Raw genomic sequence first — 21,252 nt, 5'->3', positions numbered from 1 at the left:
GACATGGACATTGTGCTTATTGACTTTGAAGAGTCCTTCTGTAACTTAAAATTTTCCATGTAGGCCATCCATTCCAATAAATGAAGAAAGACTGGCAAAGGAAATAGCACCATCCTGTCCCCATTAGTATTCAAAGGTATTGCAGGTAATAAATTCATTTAGATGTAAAAATACAGCTTGTTCATGCCAAAAGAGCTAGTCATATTGATAGATATGTTTTGTAGCATGGGGGAAGGGACATAATGAAAAAGAATGGCATACCAGAAAGCAAGATTAAGTGGTTGTTGCAAGAATGTCAAAAGCTGTTGACTTGTCAGGGTCAACACTCGGTAAGCTCTGGTAAAAGGAAGGAGATACCTCAGTTTGAAGGGACTTTGCTGTTTGTAGGGTGATGTGTTTCTGAGTGTACAGAGAAGTCAGCCAACAGTAAGTTCAATTGAATGACACCGGTATGATATGAGGTCCATACAATAGTTGAGCTTGGGAAGTAACAGTGGACTACACCTTTCTGTAGCTGGTCAGTAAAATTGCTTAAAAATCTGTCTCACTTTATACCCTCAGTTTACATTTTACCCTTTAACAGCCCCCCTCCCCACCACCCTGAATATTCCAAAACTGAGCACCAGTGTTAACAAGGCCTCTACCTTCTAGCTAAAAATTCCTGTTCCTACCACCTTATAGTCGCGTCGGCTGGCCACACCTTGTGATTATTGCAGTTTGTTGTCTTGTAAGAGAACCCCATGTTGAGAAGTCATATTCATGTTTCACAGATTAATAATGGCTTTGTAAATCCATATCTTTTTACAAATATACATTTTCAATGAATTCCATAAATTGAATGAAATTGACCCCTGAACACAAGTACTCAGAGCATATTCTAGTGCAATTTTGTCATCTCATATAAGACGTTGGTGGTTAAAACAGTGGTAAACATTTGTCCTGAATTCTGGATTCCTTAGAAATTAAACAAATGGCCTTGAAACCGCATGCACACCACAGGATTTCCTGGTTTGTACTTCGAGTAGAAAAAAAAACATTGCTTTGACAAGTGTGCCCTCTTGTGGTAAAATATATCATAAATACCAAGTTACTGGAAATTTCTGTATACTATGATCTTCAATAGAGTCTGGTCTATTCTTTTGCACAGATTAAATAATGTTTCAGAATGACCTCCTATATATAATTTGTGTTAAACTGAAAGAACTGTTGCCAGGTATTGTTTATTCTCTCTTTACAGCAGGCGTATTTAAACCTGAACTGAAAAACTAGCTTGGGCCACTGCCTATCCCTGTCCAAATACAAACTAATAATAAAGATCCTGGTGAAGAACAGCACTTCACATGAGCACATGCCAACTATTTATGGCAGAGCATCGCTGCTCTCACCCTTGAGCTCATTAGTTTCACCATGTGTTATTTATTGATGATCTCTTCATGCCATGTCTGGGTGCCCAAAACATACACATCAGGGCACGTGTGTATACGTGTGTATCAGATCTCTTTCTTTCTCCATATTCAGTGTTTGTCCTTTCATGTCGATGTATTCATTTTTTAATTTGAAATTTTGGTTATTGGCTGAGTATATGTTGTTTATGATGTGTTGAGGGACCAGCATATCTACTCATGCAAATGCAGTCACGGCTTATTCTGGAGGAACATTGAAGTAAAGAATTATGAATATTATTGTAGTGACAATCATATTTGCATGCATGTGAATGCAGACATGCTTTTGTATGGCTATTTTATGTGTTCAACATGAAAATGTGCATTTTATGAGGTAGACCACCTGTCTCTGACCTCTGGCTTGGACTAATAGCATGAATTTAAATAAAACCTAAAATTTTATTTAAAAATTAAATAAAATAATAAAATAATAAAAACCTGCCCACCTCAGAAGAGTTAAATAACTAAAATAATAAGTAATGGAAATAGATTGCACATTGGTGTCACTTTCAACCACACTGTATAATTTTGGACTTAGTTAAAACAAATAAAATAGTTATTTGTTCACATTAACACACTTTACAAAAGGTACAAATGTTTGATTCAGATATGACATTCCCAAAGGTTTGATGAAAAATGTACTTTCACATCGTCGTTATAATAAACGAACTTTTCTTAAACTAAGCCTTGCTGCACGCATTGTTCTTGCAATTCTTTCACAAATTCTTACATATCACTTGGACAGCCTGCAAAGCATGGAACACCTATTTTCCCAAGGGGGCGGGCTCAATTAACAGGTGGGTAAAGTGGTAGGTAATGCATTTTTTATCTTTATATGCAGAAAATGGTCATTCCTTTACGTTAATATTGTAAGGACACATTACATTATTCATTACTCATCCAAGTTTCTGAAGTTTCGCGTTTACATACCATGAAAACGCCTGACTGATTAGTCTTATACTTTCAAACATCTGAATCAAGTTTGCGCTGTAAGCTGTAAGAGCGGCGTGGTTTTCTGTGTGAGGTGGATGATGGTGACCTCTGATTGGCTGGGACTTAAGGAGGCGGTGTTTAGAATAGAGTATCGACCTATTAGGTAATGCCTACCACGCTACAACCAGTGCAAAAAAAGTCCCTTGAACGGAATGGCTTGCTCATGCTGCGCTTTTACCGTGACACTCCCATAAATGACTACAACTGAGCGAAAATACATTACCCATGATGCAATGTGGAAACTGTCATTGGTGGCTGCAGTTGTCACAAGTGTGTACAGGTGACTGGAGTACAACAAGCCACATTAATAACATCACCGAGAGCAGAAAGAAAACAAATAGCAACCCGAGTTGCGACTTCGCGGTGAGGAATATGTCATGCTGATTAGCTGAAAGTACCGAGAAGTCGCAGAGGGACGTTTTCGTGTACTTCCACTATAGAATAGCGGCGTGGAAAACCATCAGTCGAATTAATACAGCAAGAACTGCAGTAAACCTCGCAATTTTCCGAACCGATTCCCAACTTTGTTCTGTCTGACCTTCAACGGGTAAGTGCTAGAGAAGCTTCCAGCATTAAGGTTCACTAAAGTGGAGAAAGATTTATTTCTAATATCAGAATATATAATAGCGAATGAAGTTCTTAGTTATATTTTTTACGGGTAAAACACTATTTTATTAAGACACTACGTGCAAGATGAAAGTCATTTGCGTTAGCCTATAGCTGGCCAGCTATTACAGTTGAAAAGAGGCGTGAACTCCAAAATGCAGACTAGTTGGTAGTTGGCTAGCTATCTGGCTAGCCGACGAACAATTTAAAAAATAAAACGTGTATTTATCCTACATCTGTCAAGCCAGTTCAAAAGTATGTTTTCATTTTTGTTAGCTTTCAATTTATGTTGGAGACAAAATGTCGTGTTTGTAAATGATAGTTTTTTAAGTAGGTTAATGAAGTTCTGATCAGTTAATATATCCCTACAACTGACAGTTCGCTAGCTTGTCATTTTCAGACCGGCTGTGCATCCAGTGTTAAAACTTTCTCGTATCAAATGCAACTGTGTAATTGCCCGTGTATTGCTATTTATGACATTTTATACATAGCTTGCAGCGACAGGGTATTTAATAGCCCAACGATATATGCCCTGTAGCTGTGTTGCTATGTTTAAATAGTGCTCCCAGTAGCTGTGCTAACTGGTTGGTTGTGTAACGCGAACTTTGCTGGAAAGCTCAGGACTGAGACGAATAGAATCGATCGAGAGATGTCAGACCTCTGACTAATGGCCCGGACCCTCCACAGTGCGTTCTCTATTTACACACAACGTAAATAGAGCCGACGAGTTATTTTTGACAGCGCTCAAGATGGCCTCTGAAAATGACTTCATGGTTGGACTTGTGGTGGTTCATATAGCTAGATCTTACTGTATTTACTTTGGGTTCGTGCTCCGCACGCCTTCATCACGGATGCATCGCCATCTCAACTACGCGAGCGTGACTGTTAGCTGCTTATAGTTAGCTACACCACACAGATACCCCTCGAAAAAAAAAAAAGATTTGTAAACTCAGCTGTCAGCGATTTAGTTTTCCGTGAATTGAAACAAGAAAGCATCCTTGTAACTATTGAAACCCCAAAAGCTCTCTGTAGGGTGACTTAACCTTTATTTACAGCTACTTTATTGTTGCTTAATGCGTTTTTCATATTAAGGTTAGTGTGATGCGCAGAGAAGCAATTAGGTGACTGATAATTAATGCAGCATCATCCCATATATTAATGCTCAACAAAATTCAGTAGAAAGAAAAAGAAAGGAAAATTAAACTTCAGATGTAGCTATTCTCAATTTTGCCGGATATCTTGGTTTAGGGTGAGTAAACATGATCATACATTTTAAGTCACACTTATCTCAGTCACCACGGCACATTTGCATTCATATCTTTACTGAAATACTTTACAGGTGTCGCATCAGATTGGGTTCCCCTATCAGAATGCGTTCCTCCCATCGTTAAGGTTTGGGCTAGGGTTAGGAATGGGGCCGGGGGTAGGATTAGGGGCAGGGTTTGGGTTACGTGACTCTTTTACGGACATCAGAAAGAACGATACAGCATCCAGGTGAGAGCACGTAAATAAGCATCCAGATGTGCTGCAAGCTAAAAGGGACCGAATCTCAGGAGAACCAAGTTTGATGCATCACTTCACTCAAAACCCTTATTTCATGGTCATCGACAAGACGTGCCAAACCACTCTCTTTCTATTTGACTGTTAACTTTAAAACAAGTGCAAATACGTCCTCCATTATAGCCAGTATAGTTTCTATTCAAATAATATTTCACGGTGTATCTGCAATTCTTCACGCTTTTGAGATGTCGATACTCGACGATGCATACTCCGTAGGAAAATGTGTTTCATTAGAACAGAATGTAATGATCTGGCCATGAAGGATCTATTTAAATAGACTAAGATGATTTGCCATCTGCCTCGGCTCCTGTCCCCTCAATGGAAGTTTTTGATGTCGTTTTGCTATTGAACTAGTCCAGTGTAAACTTGACTTTTGGTGATTAAACTGGTTGAAGACGGCCACATTCGCTGCTGAACCCCTGTCGCTATAGATTGTACTGCATGTGATTTAACTTTTGATTTAACTGATTTTTTTTTTTTTTTTGCCTTATCTTGGGAAGGTTTAAAGCCAAAAACACTGAGGTACAGGAAAATCAAGTCAGCCAGGAGTTAAGATCAGGCACGATACAGTAAGACTGAGTGCTTTATCTTTCTTCTATGATTCTTTTAAAAGATAAGCGCAGCGTCCAATCATAGCTCAGACATACGCGCGATATTTTTCCATTGCATCAGTTGACAAGTTCGGCTGAAGTTCAGGATTTGGACGTTGCGTACACAGAAGGCGAAAAACGCGTTTGTTTTGATGTGACTGGGCGACTCTGGCGATCAGATATTCTCTTCAAGAACATAGTGCTGTGATAAGAGTTGTCACTCATACAATGGTGCGCATGATATATCTGATATATCTGCCGCGGCAAACACGTTTATTTAGGGTGATTGTTGAGGTTCCATTGATGGATTTCACAACTGGAGGGCGGTTGAACATTGCAACATTTACGTTAATGTAATTGCATTACATTACATCTTTGCATGGGTAAATACAGTTCACAAATTATACGGATGAATGCTTACTGAAGTCATTGAGGTTAAAAACATTGCTACAGAATACAATGGCTGCATGGAGCTGGCATTTCAAAGCCCAGTTCCTTAACCACAGTGCCACACAGCCAACCTGTTGTTTCTAAATCAGACAGGCCACCCCCACTGAAAATGGGAAATGAGCCTAAATGAGCCTGGATTTTTTCTTCTCACAAGTGGTTGTCCCAGGAATAAAGAGTTTGTCATTATGGGCATGGTTTAACTCTTGCCTTAACTGATACTGGTCTAATTTATGTGATATTTCAATAATCCTATTGAATTATTTGTCCATTTTTCTGTTGGGGATGTAATTTAGATATTAAACAAAAAAAGTAGGCCTGAATCAACCACTGTCTCTAACATTATTGGACAACTGAACTTTGACTCTAGAGCCGGCTAGACTACAGGAGGGGATCTTTAAGTGTTCATTTGGTCTCATTAAAGGTAATTCAATTCATTTGTCAGTGATATCTGGTCAGGCCGGTTACGTTCTGTTGAAAGACATAATGCCACATAATGTTCGAAACTCTGTTAGTAGCTGGGGTAAAGTTCTGGGGGGTTTTGCAGAAGGAGGCTGGTGTTTTAAACTCTGCCCAGTCCTATAAATGTGCAACCTGATATGGTTCCCCTTGTATTGTTTCCACCATGCCGCTATAAACAGATACATAGAGTCGATGGAGCATGGAGAGTCGGAAACACAGTGAAGCATGAAACCTGACAGCTGCACTATAAAATGGAGGCAAAACCATTCGCTTAATAAAGACGACTGGTTACAGAGGGCAGGCGGCACTTTTTTTTGCTCAGACTAATAGCAGAATTAGTGGAAATCGGGAGGTAGAAGCTGTGATAGAAACACCTGTGTTGGCAGTAGTACTGTAGTAGTCGAGATGTTGTACAAGATATTGTTGTAGCCATTATGGTAGTGATGTTATTAGACTAATTGTGATAGACCTAGGAGTTGTGGCACCTAAGCTTTGAAAGATTTGTTCTTACTAAGTGCAATATACATACAGTTAGAGCTTATCATAACAAACCATAGTATGATAATTATAATTATAATTTTGTATTGTCATGTGATGACATAATGTTATGTTACCCTTATGTTTCCCTTGGTTCATTGTCAGGCACTATATCTATGCTACGAAAGGGTAAAGTTTTTTTTCTCATCGTATTAAACATGATAGAAATGCTCGTTAGAGCTTTGGTTATATGCTTAGCCTTTATCTTAGCATTGTTTTTTAGTTTAATATGTATCAGTGAGTTGTTACTTGCTAATCTGTACCAAGGCCGCTGTTCTTGCAACTCTTAAGAACTATACAACATCTGCATCTAAATATCTCACCAGGACAATCTTGTAAGTCTTTTTGGATCAGACTGTCTGCCAAACAAATAAATAATACATAACAGTAATATCTTTTGTTCCTCTCGTAGTGCTTTGTAGGTGATGTGTATCTTTGATGTGCGGGTCAGGTTCAAATTTTCCAAAACAAGGAAGTGAAAATTAAAGCTAATTTTGTTGAAGGACTGCAGGCTGGCAACATCTCTGAGGTTCACATTTGTATTGATTCCCATAATGCACTAGTTACAGCCAAAATTACTATTTTACAGTTCCTTATACTGTGTTCCTACGAGGCGGAGCCAAACTGTCTGGTTCAGAGGCACACGATGCTGTAGAGTATCCTGTTTGCTCGGTGATGTGGCCAGATCCTCAGCCTCGTTAAATCTGCCTGTGAGCCAATGGCGTGGGCAGGTTCCCTCGGTTTAAACAAACAGACATTGCAGGCCACTCCCTCACAATGTGATGCACTGCTGCTGCTCACAGCCTCAGACCCGCAGCCTCCGTTTGAATTAGGTGTGGTCGAGCGAAAAGGTAACAGGTGTTAAAACACTCCACTGCTGCCAATGCGTTGGTTCATTGATTTATTCACTTGTACTTTGAAGCCTTTATTACAGTGACTAGCAATGAGTAAGTGGGAAAATGCATTTATTTTTGCTTGTTATTTACTTCTTGGAATAGTTATTAATTCAGTTATTTATGAGTATATTTATTTCTACATTTATCCACCTATTCATTCACTTACTTTTAGTTGTTTGTTTATATATTTTTGTATTGATTCTTCAGTCATTTAGCTGCTAATTTGTCTTTGGTTCTATCCAGGCACATGCTCTGTACTGACCAGGCCAGTCAGCAAAACTGATAACACATTAATGACTGAAAGACAGGGATATTCCAGGAAGACGAGTCCTGTATTCAGGACTGGAACAGTTACATTTGAATCTTAGTCGCTGTCTCCTATTCGTGGCATACAAATTTATTGGGTGCCTCCTCTGTGGTTTCCTTTTTCTTGAGGCAATGTTCACTTCACATTTGGTATGGTACTTGGGTTTTGGGTTTTGCATATGCGTGAGTGATACAATCAGATGTAAATATTAAAGGCTGGTTTTGATGGATGTTTTTTTTTTTGGCTGGGGTTTTCCCTGAAGTTCCTGCATCTCATGCAGGTGGAGGTGTTCCTCCAGTCCCCTGTCTTCCATTCCTCTAGTTGTATGCATACAGCAGATGTTGAAAATCAAGCCATCACATGGAGGAGAGTTCATTTCTCATGAGGGAGGCATAGGTTCTGTTGATCAGCAGTAGGCACCTGATTTAACATCCTGGCGCTGTAATGCTCTGCGTTAACTTTGCTTTCAAGCTGGCACGTTTGCTCTCATTACATTACATTGCGTCATTTAGCAGACGCTCTTACGCAGAGCAAGTTCCAGATAAGTGCACTACTATGCTAAGAGTAGTTATCGAGAAGTATTACAGGAGGTCAGGAGGTCATTCTTGTCTTCCCCACAGCTGTGACATTTGTGTACTCTGAGGTACAGGAGAGCTCTGATGTTCTGTAGAAGCTAAGACAAAGCGTTTGGTTGGTGCTCCTTTAGGTCTTTGACTTTCTAGTATTCTACACCAGGTTAAAACATATCCATGCGTATTTTGTTGACCCATTATGGGTAGCTCTCACATTTCGTTTGCTGATGCTAAAGAGAGCCAGGAAGGTGCGACATCATATACTTACTTTTGGAGGGAGTGAGACTCCAGGCACTGATTTTTCAAGGCGGAAATCCTACTAGACAGCTATCAAGTGGGATTAGCAGAAACCACATAACTGTTTTCATAAGATGCTGTGAGGCACGTAATTTGACGGCACTGTATTGATGTACTGATTAGGTAAGAGGATTTGTTTTGGTAAACTCCGCAAGTAGATTTGCAGAGGCTGGAAAAATGGCCGTTATTTGCACTTATGAGTTCGGAAGTATTTCTTTTAAGGGAGGACACATTCGTGACTAAATATAGGTTTTTAAGTGAGCCCACATAAAGGAGAGCGTGCTCTAAAACAGCAGCTTACCAAATGCCTTTACCAAATTATCTAAACTAACCTTTAGATAGAAACTGGCATGAACAACAGGAACCTCCAGTCCCTTAGACAGTGCACCTACAGTAATTTCACCCTGCAAATCCCTCTCAGCTAAACATGGGGCTCGCTGTTCCCTTTCTGCTCATTGACTGAGTCCCTGAAACATCCCAGCCCTTTCCCCCCCTCCCTCCGTGTGACCGCAAGCCAGCTAGGCCAAAGGCTGGCATACCCTTCGTGCTTTAAAGCAAACAGCCCCCGGCCCCAGCCCTGCAGCAGCAGCAATTCGAGCAGGGGAGGGAGGCGAGCGAGGGACATGCAGTCCTCAGCGAGCAGCCAGGAATCTGGCCCCTGCATCGGTCCCCCCCTCCCCGTTTGGGCCGGACGTGAGCTGCGCTGCGCAGCTAACGCGCGTAATCTCCTCACGTCATCTCCACCGGCGGCTGTCATCAAGCCACACGACCTGACATTCCTACTTCCACCTACGGTATCAAAGTAAAAAAATGCAGCGCGGCTAGTTCCCCTCCCAACTTTTTTTTTTGAAGATTTGTTTATTGAAACCCATGCTGTATTTTTTTTTTTTTTTTGGATTGAATTATGCAAGGTAGGAAATAACACAAGTGTGAACGCCCTGTGGGAGTGCTGAAGATTTCTGCAATTGCTTTTTTTTTTTTTTTTGTGTGTTGTTTTCACGCCTGGCTCCCCCTTGTAGACCTCGGGCGTGATTTCACTTCTGGTCCGGAGGGTTTCTGAAACAGATTGTTGCAATTGTCCACTTGCAAAATGCGCGAGTCAAACCGCAGCTTCCTTCACTGGCAGAGGATTTTTTTCTTTTTCTTTTTTTTGTTTCACTGATGACAAAAAACGACTCGTTTGTGTGTGGGGCCAGAGCCCAGAAATATCCTGTGCGTGCCTTCGTGTTTCCATGGCCCATTGTCATGAGCACAACGGCCCCTTGGTCGTAAACACAGCCTCCTACAGGGGATCCGAAACGTTGGGCAACAGTCGCGCAGCTGTTCAGACCAATGAAAACAGAGCTTGTTTCAGCCCACGGCTGCCCTGGACCAAAATACTACTGTAAATACATTGTTGTCTCTATTTAGATTATTAAAACTGCGGCAAGTAGAAGTTAGGACACAAAGGCATATTGTGATCCAAATCAATATTGCCATTCATATGGATGTATATTATATATAGACACAAACACATACAGAGAGGGGCAGTCTGTGTGATGTTTTTACTTGTTCATATCTTGGTGGACAGTTAATTTGGGTTTCTGGCCCTTTAAAGTGCACCTGTAACAAACAAACAACAAAGACAACAAGCAAATCAATTCAGTGGCTGTATATCCTGTATATACTGTATATAAACAAAGGCCAACTACCGCAAAGGCCTCAGCATGTCCAATAGGCGCGCTGTTGTCTGAATCACTAGCACAAAACAAGTGCAGTGGAACAGACATGGTGTGGCTCTGGGGTCATTCTGGCCCACTATATCAGCGGTCAGATGATTGAAGGAAGTCTGTATTCTCTCTGTTATTGATCAGGAAGCCAGCTCCTTGAGGATTCTAAGCTGAAGCAGATTGTGCTATCCGGGGGCTTGCTGGCTGTCTGATGTCACCATGCCTAATTAAGATGTCTCGTGTGGTTGTGACTCATTCGCACACAGCAACACACTCTTAGTGCTCTTATCAACATGCCAGTTATGAGACCTTCCTAATTGCAGCGGTTTAACTGCTAATGTGTCTGCAAAAAAACAAGCTCAAAACACTGTCATATTACGTCACTCACACAAGACTTTAGAAAACAAAATTGCTCATCGTACCATTTCACTGTGAACAAATGAACGAATTGTGCAGTTTGAGAGGCGAGGAGAGTATCAGTAACCTTTCAATGTGTAAGGGCAGCCTAAATCCAGTGTGGAGCACTGTTTTTTTTGAACAAGTCATGGGCAATTCAGTAGTTCTGGCCACAAACAGTGGGAGGTTGATCATTATTTGATGTGTGACAAAAGTAGTTACGCCCATACCCCTGGAGGTTTTGATAGGCATCTAGGGAATTTCTGTGAGCAATTAAAGGAGCAGTGTTTTTGACATACCAAGCGTGTATGTCAGCCCTTGATTTTAGTCTATGCTTGGCTTGCCCATTTAAGCGCTTTTGCCAGAAAATGTCTAATTTATTTTGGGATTTAAATGATGTGATTTAAATATAGTGCTGATTGTTTTTTGAAGAATAGCTCCAGGACAGTCCTAGTCTTAGGTTGAATCAGCCTCCTGTGAGGTTGGTCTGCAAGCATTTACAATAGCAATGTCTTTATCCATAGAATGCAACATAGCTATTGTGTTGCCTGTCCAAAAAAGACAAGCGTTGGAGTGTGGTAATGGTCTTGTGGTAATGGACTGCTTATCCACAAGCAGTCCGCAGTGTTGGTTGACTGCATGGTCACAAATGTTTACATTTTTGAAATCTTTGACCCCGTTAATTATGGGGGTGGGGGGGGGGGGGGGGGGGGGGGGTGTGAGTCACAGGTCACACAACTCTTAGTTCCTGGAAGGTACCGTGTGGTCATCATGAGGTTATTCATTTTCGCGCACCCAGACAAACCGCAAACATCATTTAGCAGAAGAGCAAGTGCGACCACATTTTTTTTTCCCATAGCATATGATTCCGCATAACCTTGAAATTAATCTACGTTTTTGAAGAAATGTAGAGTATCTAAGAATTGTCATTGCATGGTATTTAAGTAACACTCAGAGTTCAACCAAGATTGTTTTTAGCACTCTAGTCTCATACAGGTTGCTGCATTAAAATGAATAAAAGTAAATAAATGAAAAGTCAGTACAGCAGTTTGCTCGATTTTGTATGGCTCCGTCGATTCAAATTGGTGCACCCCTACGCCCCTTGGCCTTCTGTGTTTGTAATGTGATAGAGCCTATGTTTATGTAGCAGAGAACCGTACATGCAGAGAACTTCATCAGGAGGCTGCAATGAAAGAGAGACATGTTTAAAATGTAATTGTAGCTGCATTTAGATGATGATCCACCATTGTTCATTGATCTACCATGCTAGGTTCCCTCATATGCACAGCCTATGGGTCCACCCCTGGGGTCCAGCCTTCAATCAAGTTCCTAGGGTGGCCAGTGTAAGCTATGGAAGATGGAATGGCACAAGAAGGAGATATAAGTGAAGGATGCATAGCCCAGCACAGGGAAGGTGTTAATGATTTATGTCTGTTTACTAGCAAGCAGGTGGAAGGGCTTAGGCACAATAATGCTCTGCACACTACAGCAGGTTAGGCCCCTCTAGCTGTATGTTTTCTCTGAAGTCTTATCAATTAGTGTGTCGTTTTCCACGGGGCTTGAGAGTATGTTACACAGTGTGCTGTTTCTCATATGAAAAAAAACGTAAGAAAGTGCACCCTTTGCATGCCAGACGTAGGGGTCAAGGCTGTGTCCTGCAGTGAATGGTTTTCCTTGAGACAGCTATCTTTGTCTGAGGTTAAGGCAAACATAGTTTGGAAGGTCATTCTGCAGTCTACCTGGTAGTGCCGCCGTGGTCATCTTTGTCTCTACAGAGCAGCAGTATCTTCTGGGATAGTAGGTGTTTCATGCAAACCAATCATTGCCTTGGTGGATATTAGTCAGGAAGACCAACCCCCTCATTCTCCAAGGTTTCCTGTAGCACTAACTGCACCTTGTCTGTGAAACTACTCACAAAACAGTTTTACGGCTGCTCTGATGAACTGCGTGGAATTAGCCGCGACCGTGAAAAACAGATTTTGAAAATCCAGCTTTCACATTTCTCCCTTTGACCGAGGGGCATATTATGAGTGATCGGGGCAAGTGTTTAAAGCTTTCTGTCATAAATCATATTTAAAGACAGCGAAATTGCCGGCTGTCCCGGGGGTGGTACACAGAGAAGAGAAAGCAGCGTCTCTAATGGTAGCGTCTCTAATGGCCGCCTTTTTAAAGAACATGCAAACTGTTTGATGGCATGGTGCCTCTCCATGTCGTGCTCTCTGCGGAATGACATCGGAGGCGTTTGTGTTTGAGCGGTGGCGGTAGTGACGCAAGGCCCTGATGTTCCCTTTCCTGGCAGTGTGCTGAGGGCCTCATGCTGAGCAGCTAATCTGACGCAGAGAGGGCAGCGTGTGTTGTTGCCCCCCCCACCGCCGGGTGTGTACCAGCATGTGCGGGAATGTTTGTGTGATCTCTCATGGACTGGGGGGGGGGGCGGTTGTGCGTGTCAGTGTACACAGTTGTGCCTCTGCGTTATGGACAGCTCTTCCATCCTGGCCTCCGAGCCCCGAGTGTGACTCACTGCTCCCTGCCAGTCCGGGCTCTGACCCCGCCCCCCTCCACACAAGATTTGCACTGGCTCCCTGGAAAGAGGGGGTGGTGCTGGTGGCAGTGGTGGCAGTGTGGAGGGGGTGGGCAAATCCATCAGAGAGAAGAGTCAGCAGCACTGAGGTCTCCTTGTTCCCTATCCCGCTAACTGCACACGGGCCCGTTTAGGAGAAGTGGAGGAGGAAGTTCTCAGAGCAGAAGGCACCCTGTAATTGGGGCACTTCATGACTAAGGGTTTCCCTGTGACTCGAGCAGCGGCTGGGTCACGAGCGTTTGCTCTCCTCTCGTGGTAGAGCCGCCGTATAAAGAACCATCCGAGGAGGCGGACAGACATCCAGAGTCGTGTCACGCCTGGGGTCCCAGGAGCGTCTGTCGCGAGTGTCCCTGGATGGCGCTTTGTGTTTCACCCCAGCGAGGAGCGTACACGCGTGTGCTGAAGCAGCAGCTCTCCTTTCCTGTTGTCCTGCTGCCGTTTGGGAAAATTGTTTGGCTTTGGTCGTCCTTTCCGGCAGTGGCGGCCTGCTACTGCCGCGGACTGAATCACTGAATTGTAAGTACTGAACCGTGACAAAGTGAGCAGAATTTGATGTTCCGGAGATTTTTTTTTGTACTGATATTCCGGAGATAAAATGGTGGCAGAATATTTCTTTTGCAGCAGTGTTTAGGTACACTGTCATTTAGTGTGCTGCTTTCTATAGAAAATGTAGGTATAATGTTTATTCTAGAACTGAGTCAACTGTCAATGTTTTGTTATGATCATACGGTAGAAGGAAGCAGAATAGATTGGTGTACTGAGCACGCTCTTTTAGTTTGGTTAAGAGGTGGGGAGACAGTGGATCACACAACCCAGACGATTTGCTCAGGTGTAGCTGGCCTCATTTTCAAGTTAAATTGGCTGAGCAGTCATTTGTATGGCTAAGGCCTGCCCCCCAGGGATGCTAAGGGGAGAGCAGTTGAGGAATGGCAGTCAAACACACACCGTAAACACAAAGGTGCATGTGTGATGGAAACACACCGATTCTAGTGTATAGCATGTTTTCAGAGAGTACAGGTAGCAAGTTAACTTTTATTGAGCAAGGACCAACTGTTATTTGCTGGTGTCCATTATTAGGAGGTCTCCCCAAAGGATGGGACAGTGACACTGCTCCATCATACTTCCGCCACCAACTAACCACAGGCTGTTTTTTGAGATGTTAGCTGAAATGTGTAAGATGAAAGAGTCCATCATCAAGTGCTTGTTTTCTTCGGGTAAAGCTATCAAAGCACCATCTTGATTCCCTGTGATTATCCTGGAGCGATTTGTCACAAGAATGTGTGAAAATGACAACATTGGATATAAAAAGGCAAAGAATAGCAAAGAATTGTGATTTATGCTAACAGTTATGTTTCACGTTTGCCCAAAATGTGGGAACGTCAATCATACCCAAAATTTCTGGGGAGAGTTATCATTCACACACTGAAATATACAACTGTGCAACATTATAGCTGTGTTACATTGTAGAAAAATTTGTTAAAGTGCCCTATGACCTCCAGTGCCTCTGACAAAATAAATTCCTGAGAAAGTGTTTGGTTGGAAACACCAAGAAATTGTACAACTACCTTGTAAGGGACAATGTCTTGGTCTATGCTTGGTATGTGCAAGTGAACACTTCACTTGTTATATCAAAAAGTTGACATGTTCAGGATCCACTGAGAAAAAACATTAAATTATAAGCTAACATTTATAACTTCACTGAACAGTCCTTGGTGCTCTTGAAGGAAGTGTTGAGAAGAAAAGGGGGAAGGGAGACTTTTACTGTGTAATGAGGTTCAGTGGGTTCATACTGATGTCAGCCCTTATAAATTTTCCCAAGCTCTCTAATATAACCGAAAAACAGACAAAAAATTGTCTTTGATTATGTACTTGTCAATAATCTTGGGCAGTTGCTACATGCATGATTCTGTGCAGGACTTTGAGGATTTTTGAGCCATTTTCTAACAGAAGGAATTTACAAGGAGGAAGTTACTGCTGTTGTTGTATTGTGTCTGCTATTGTGCGCACCCCCACCTTGTGGGTTGCCTAGTGTTTTTTTTTTTTTTGAATGTCACTATTCCACCCGACTGTAACAGATAATCGTGATAGTCATCACAATGTTTCATGTTTTGACCTTGTATGAAATATACAATGTAGTTTTGTTGTGTTGTAGGTTTGGAAATACAGAGGCATATAGTTTGAGAAAAATGCAAATGTTTATGCAAATGCCAATGATAGAATTACTTTAGCTGTTACTATTAGTGCTAACAGTACTAATACTACTGTTACTAGTGCTACTATTAGAATTGTTGCTGCTGCTACCACTATGGCTACTGTTAGTACTGCTCTTACCATTATTACTATTATTTTACTCCTCTTACTAGTGCAGCTACAGAAGCTACAGTTGCACTGCTTACTGTTTACTGCTACATGTGCTTCTGCCACTACCCTCCAGTTACAACTGTAATTCTTGTTGATATCAGGATGATGATTTCTTGTGTGTTTGTGTTTTGCAGTTTGCCAGCCACCCTGTGCTGGGTGCACAGAGATGTAGAGACCAGCGTGTGGAAAGCTCCCGGACCACTTTTCACACACAGGAGGTAATTGTCTTGTCAGGGAGGGAGATGAGCAAAGTACCAGGCCTGTGCTCTGGCAGACAAAGATGTCCGTCCCCCCCCAACAGCTGTGTACATCACCTAGAATTTGGCTCTGCCCTTCCACTGCACACGCCGTCCGAAATTCAAACAGTCTGTTCGCTACGCCGCTGCAATCCGATCCCTGCTGGATTTTTTCTTTCTTTGTTCCTTGTCCACATAACATATGCCATTATGATGAACTAACCCCCATTAGTGTTATAGTTTAGCTTTGGTACTGCGAGGCTGTAAAAATGCTCCGGTGTGTTGCTTTAACAAAGGCCGCTGAATCCGGGGGGGAGTTAAAGTGAATAGGGCTGTTGTCAGTGCGGGGTTGCTAACGAGGGCACGGGGTCAGGAGGTCAAAATGCAGCGGAGAGCCACAGGTTGTCACGTTACCCGCGCGCAGGGGTGTCAGAGGTGAAAGGAGAACAGGTTCACTCGTCCTAAAATAGGTGACCCTGGAGCGCTCGACAGCAGGTGCACCCGGCGCCGTCTGAGTTCGCTGTTCTGTCCTTCACAGTGCCCGGTTCTCAGGATTGCCATTCTAGTGTCACACTTTTGCCCTGCGGTCACAGAAAGCAATAAGTGACCTATTGGTCTCTAAAAGCCTCAGCCCCTTCAGGAATGAACGTGTCCACCAATCAGGAACTGATAACAGCTTGAGGGAAAAAAAAGGGGGGACATGCCCTCTCTCTATCCAACCACAGTGTAAGTGTTTATCTTTTATGTGTTCCTGCCTTACTTGTAGCAGTGGAGTCCAGCGGTGGAATTTACCAGTATGTTCACTGACCCACGTGACCGTGACACGCAAACATGCAAAAGGTTTGTGGAGGATCAGAGAGGCACAGTGGGCCTGATGCACAGTAACTGGGAGTTCAGGTTTTAACATATTTGTTCAGCTTCTGCTAACTGCATCGCCTGAAGCACTGTGTTCACAGTCAGTTTCCAGTTTCCAGACACCAGTTTCCAGACACAAGTTTCTGGTCGAACCCCTTAAATACTCTCGGGTTCTGTTGTGGTTGGGGCATAAAGAACGTGTCAGGTCCGGTCCAGCACACATTCAGAATCCTGACACACACTAAAGCAGTGACTGACAGAACCAGTCCCAGGGATAGTTGTTTAATATACCCTACATTTATTTTATTGAATACATAATGCATAGTGGTTAACACTTATCCATACTGATGAAATCAAAACCCTCCATTAATCAACATCAGTGAAACATGCAGATGATTTCATTGGCATAGTCTCTCTGAATAAGTGCATTGTTTAATTGCTTCTTCTCCTCCTCCTGTTGCATCCTGTGTTGCTTAATCTTCTTTAGAGGAAAATCGATATCAGCAAGAGTGAGCGCAGCATTTCGAGTTTCAGAGCGCTTGACGTCACTCTAAGACATGCCTGAGTATTGCGGCAAGAATGAGCACTTTGCATGTGATCAGGCAGCCACTCCTAGAAATGCGTTTTCTGTTTAACGCTAAAACTATTTAACTACTTAAAGCTTTCCCTTGACACTTTATCAAAACGCAGCATGGACTGCACCTCTTAACGGCTGTTTGTCAGAATGATCTTTTTCGCAAACTGTGTTGCTTAGAGTCTCTGAAGAGTTCTCTGCAGACGTGGAAAAACAGGAGCAGTGCAGTCGACCGTTTGCACAATTGGAAAACGAGGAGGCTTGTGTTTAAGCTGATCTAATTTTCTCCCAACAGCAGAGCCGCTAGAAAAGCGCACACTGCCCAACTGTGTCGCTGGGATTTTTCTATTTTCTCCGTCGCGTTTACGTATTATTCAATAACAAATGGTTAAGGGAAAGGTGAGGAAAGGGCTGCTCTGATGAACTGAGCTGAACCGAGTGTTGACACCGCGCGCTTATTCGTGCGGAGGTGCTGATGGGACGGCCGCAGGCAGGCACGCGGCGACCTGCGGGACGTCCCCGGTGCCAATGCGGGCCCCTGCTCTGCGCCGGCTTTTTGGAACCTGTGGTTGCTGTGAATGCCTGGCATGCCTGGGGTGAGACCGCATGCCTGAAATAAGGCCATGGAGGCAGTGGGAGGAGCCAGGATGTGGGGGCGGGGTCAGTCAGGGGGTGGGGGGTGGGGTGGGGGTGGGGAAAGGTGATCAGCGTAATGACATTTCTGCCCACTTGGGTAAGGCCCTATGTTGACATTGTATTCGTACTACTTGTGCCATACTGTTGGAATACACTGTAGGAATTCATGTTCACCTGCCCATTGTTCAGGGGCGTGTTTTCAGTATAGTGCTATTTTACATAATGACTGAAGTGAGAGTCTTGCTGCAATTATTCTACCAAATTCTTTCATAGCATACTGGAGTTCTGTTTGTGTGTGTGTGTGTGTGTGTGTGTGTGTGTGTGTGTGCACGCGTGCATGCACTCACGTATGTAGTGGTGCAGATGTTTGAAATATGTATAAATGCGAACAATTCATTTTTGTGTATTACCAGCGTTTGTTGAATAACAGGATATGTGCTTTCCTATATTTCAAGGATTATTTTTGGCGTGCTTAATTTTTCATTTTTTTTGCAAGACACCAAATACAGCCATAGAATTGCAAGAGGCAGCAGAGTTTAAATCAGTTCTTTTTCATTTTTCAAATCCTTTAAAGTTCACTCTTCACAACTTCCCGCCAAATATCTTCACCGGTCAATTCCCTTCTGTCACGCAAGCATTACAGTTTGGCCGTTTAGCAGACACTCTTCTTCAGACTGACGTACACAGCGAAGTTGCAGCGCAGTGCTGACCCCAGGGCCCTGAGAGGGACTGATCAGTCCTGCAGTTCCGTTTCCAGTTTGCCTGCTGCGCGACAGCATCAGGCCAGCACATCACACCAGTCCTGAAGGACCGAGCCAAGAGAGGCAGCCACATGCGGTGTGTGTACTGTCTCATGGCCCAGGCTGCAGCTGTTAGCCAAAAAGAGGAAGGAACACGATGCTGAGATGCGGCCGCTCAGCTTGCCGGAGTGGGACAGCCCCCGCCACGCCCACACACACACTCACACGCACACGCACACACCCACCGGTCTCACGCCTCCCCCCTCCTGTCGAAACTGCCACACACAAAGCTGAAAGGCAAGGTTTCTGCTCTGGAGGCTTCTCCTGAGTCTGCAGTTTAGATGTGGGCCCCCCACCCCCCATCCCACCCCCCCCCCCCATCCCCTCCCATGCGGCACGTAGCCTCAGAATCAGAGCCCCCCGCGCTCCCTTCCCTGTGCGCACGGACCGGTGAACCCGCTTTCCCTGAGAGCGGCGGCTCATCACAGAGGAGAACAGGGTGTTCCTGAAAAGGGGAACAGAAAGAGAGGGAGTTATTTTAATCCTCCTGTGGGGCTCGGGCTGGCTCGCTGCACATGCAGATCGGGTTCAGCTCATCACTCGACTGGCCTGACCCCCGCGCGTCTGAGGGCTTCCCAGAGCAGGACCTCAGCGGGCTCACTTTGATAACACGGTGGGTTAATGACGGCCGCTGCGCTGTCCATGTGAAGCTCCTGAATTATGAGTGAGCTTAGCCTCAGGGAGGGTACAGTGTGGGGTTTTAGAGGGAGAAACATAAACACTCATTATAGCATGGCAAAGGCTAGATGTGGCAAAGCACTCCAGGACAGCAACTTGCAAGCAAGTGCTCTGCTGAAGGAAAGGGTCCCCAGTACTTTATCTGCGATTCTCATGATTTGGCAAGCGTCATGATATTTTGAAACTTCGGAAGCTGAGGTCCTAAAATCTTTCTCTTTCATTCTTGTGTAAAGTCTTAGGCTGTGGACAGTGCACCCCTCCTTGTCATGTGAAAAAACATTTTGTAATCTGATGATGTGAAGGATGGTGTCAGGCTTGAACTGCACACACTTACAAGCCCAGGTATGCCAAAGGGTATCAGGTTTGCCGCTAAAGTCTGACATGAGACCAGCCATCTGTCCCCTTCCCTGGCTCCAGCTCTGTATTTCATCCTTTCATCATGTTTGTTTTTGTTTGCAAGCATCTGTGTGCATCCCAGACAGATCAGGACACAAACATAGGTGCGCGAGTTTTTCCTCTGCTGTCCCGGCTCTGCCGTGACATCGCGGGGACGGGACGGGGTGTGACGGGGGCGCTAACGGGAGTGCCTCCCGTGTCGAACGTTTCGTTCGGCTAATTGCGGCCCCCGGTCGGAATGTCCTGCACGGAGGCCAGCGCGGAGAGGTGGCCTGCACAGAAATAACCTCCTGAGTTTTGACTCACGGCCACAGATTACCCACAATCCAGTTAACTGCGACCATCCCACATTTAGCAGCATTAGGACACGCTGTTAAAAGGAGTTGCGCAACGTGTGGCTATCAGAGGCTATTTAAAGCCCAGCAATGCCTTGGCCTTAATAATAAAAGCCTCTGTGAGTGGCCTGTGTTACGCTGTGCATTGTGGTCTACTGACTAAACTCTCTGCCCTCCCATCCTCTCCCAGGGCGGCTGCATGTTTAGAAGAGGGTGCTTTTTTTCAGCTTTGATCTTTAGCTGACGTGACATCATTGGCCAGACTTACAATGGGAACTTTGTGTCGTAGTCTTTTCGAAAATGCATGTCCGCTGCAACTATACGCCTGCCATTTAAGAGAGGTGGGAGGGTGGACGGGGGGGGGTGTGGACAGGGGGCTCCAATGTGGCGTGAACTTTATTTAGAGTGTCAATACAACAGGGATACACTTGCCAGGTGGATGTGTTTTGCCAGACTCGATCGTCGCACTGAACAGTATCTCAGACTGGACAACCCTGAGGCACTTGTACCTCCAGGAAGAATTCCTGGCCCCCGAGATTCAATTTGGAGATCGAATCAACACCATCCTTGGCCTCAAGATTATTCGTCCAGGTTTATAAATACCCTGCCGTGCATTCCAGGGCCTTCACACCCAGCGGCGGCCCTGGCAGGGGCCCAGGGAATCTGGTTATCTGCTCTAGGTGGCCCTGAGGTTCGGCAGGACCGCAGAAACACAGCGTCAAACCAGGCCGCAAGAGGGGCTGGGCCACTTCAAAAGAGACATGATGTTGATATTCCCTCCTCTAAGATTCAGTCAGTCAAGTGTTATGAAATTTAATAGAGATGCATTCCATGGAATGAGTTTTTATATTTATATTTATATTTATGTTGTCATTGCTGTTTGCTGTTTGGTCTTTTTTTAAACAATAGCAAAATGTTTTCAGAATATTAAAACACATAAATGTGATGATAATGATTATTGTTATTGTCGTAGCTGCTCACGTTAC

At 43.9% G+C, this 21,252-nt stretch overlaps 1 protein-coding gene across 5 annotated transcripts in view; it reads left to right on the top strand.

Moving 5' to 3' along the window:
• The first annotated feature begins 2,725 nt into the window (after positions 1 to 2,725).
• Positions 2,726 to 21,252, top strand: part of tfeb (transcription factor EB) — a 35,456-nt gene continuing 16,929 nt past the window's right edge. For 2 of the 5 annotated variants that reach the window (XM_036530462.1, XM_036530459.1), the window contains exons 1-2: positions 2,731 to 2,982; positions 15,891 to 15,974. The gene's annotated coding sequence lies outside the window, so the exon portion shown is untranslated. Of the gene's footprint in view, positions 2,983 to 5,120; positions 5,171 to 13,402; positions 13,912 to 15,890; positions 15,975 to 21,252 lie in introns of those variants that run through there. The other 3 variants (XM_036530463.1, XM_036530461.1, XM_036530460.1) reach the window with 3 other exon arrangements.

The sequence above is a fragment of the Megalops cyprinoides genome, chromosome 6 (genome assembly GCF_013368585.1).
Source record: "Megalops cyprinoides isolate fMegCyp1 chromosome 6, fMegCyp1.pri, whole genome shotgun sequence".
NCBI lineage: Eukaryota > Metazoa > Chordata > Actinopteri > Elopiformes > Megalopidae > Megalops > Megalops cyprinoides.
The sequence above is the reverse complement of the archived record's forward strand: the minus strand, read 5'-3'. Positions and strand labels throughout refer to the sequence as shown.